We start from the raw sequence: 535 nt of genomic DNA, 5'->3' as shown, positions 1-535 counted from the left end.
CCTAACCAAAACACCAACCTTATGACTTCTTTCTCGCACACCCTTTTCAGGGAGGCGTTGTTGACCGAGTGCCGACTCCATTTTCAGGACTCCGGCCTAACCAAAACACCAACCTTATGACTTCTTTCGCCCACTCCCTTTTTAGGGAGGCACGGTAGACCGAGTGCCGACTCCATTTTCAGGACTCCGGCCTAACNCCAGCCTAACCAAAACAACAACCTTATGACTTGTTTCTCGCACTCCCTTTTCAGGGAGGCACGGTTGACCGAGTGCGGACTCCATTTTCAGGACTCCGGCCTAACCAAAACACCAACCTTATGACTTCTTTCTCACACTCCCTTTTTAGGGAGGCACGGTTGACCGAGTGCCGACTCCATTTTCAGGACTCCGCCTAACCAAAACACCAAACTTATGACCTCTTTCTCGCACTCTCTTTTTAGGGAGGCACGGTTGACCGAGTGCGGACTCCATTTTCAGGACTCCGGCCTAACCATAACACCAACCTTATGACTTCTTTCTCGCACTCCCTTTTTAG

This window comes from Ipomoea triloba, chromosome 16 (assembly GCF_003576645.1).
Source record: "Ipomoea triloba cultivar NCNSP0323 chromosome 16, ASM357664v1".
Taxonomy (NCBI): Eukaryota; Viridiplantae; Streptophyta; class Magnoliopsida; order Solanales; family Convolvulaceae; genus Ipomoea; species Ipomoea triloba.
The sequence above is the reverse complement of the archived record's forward strand: the minus strand, read 5'-3'. Positions refer to the sequence as shown.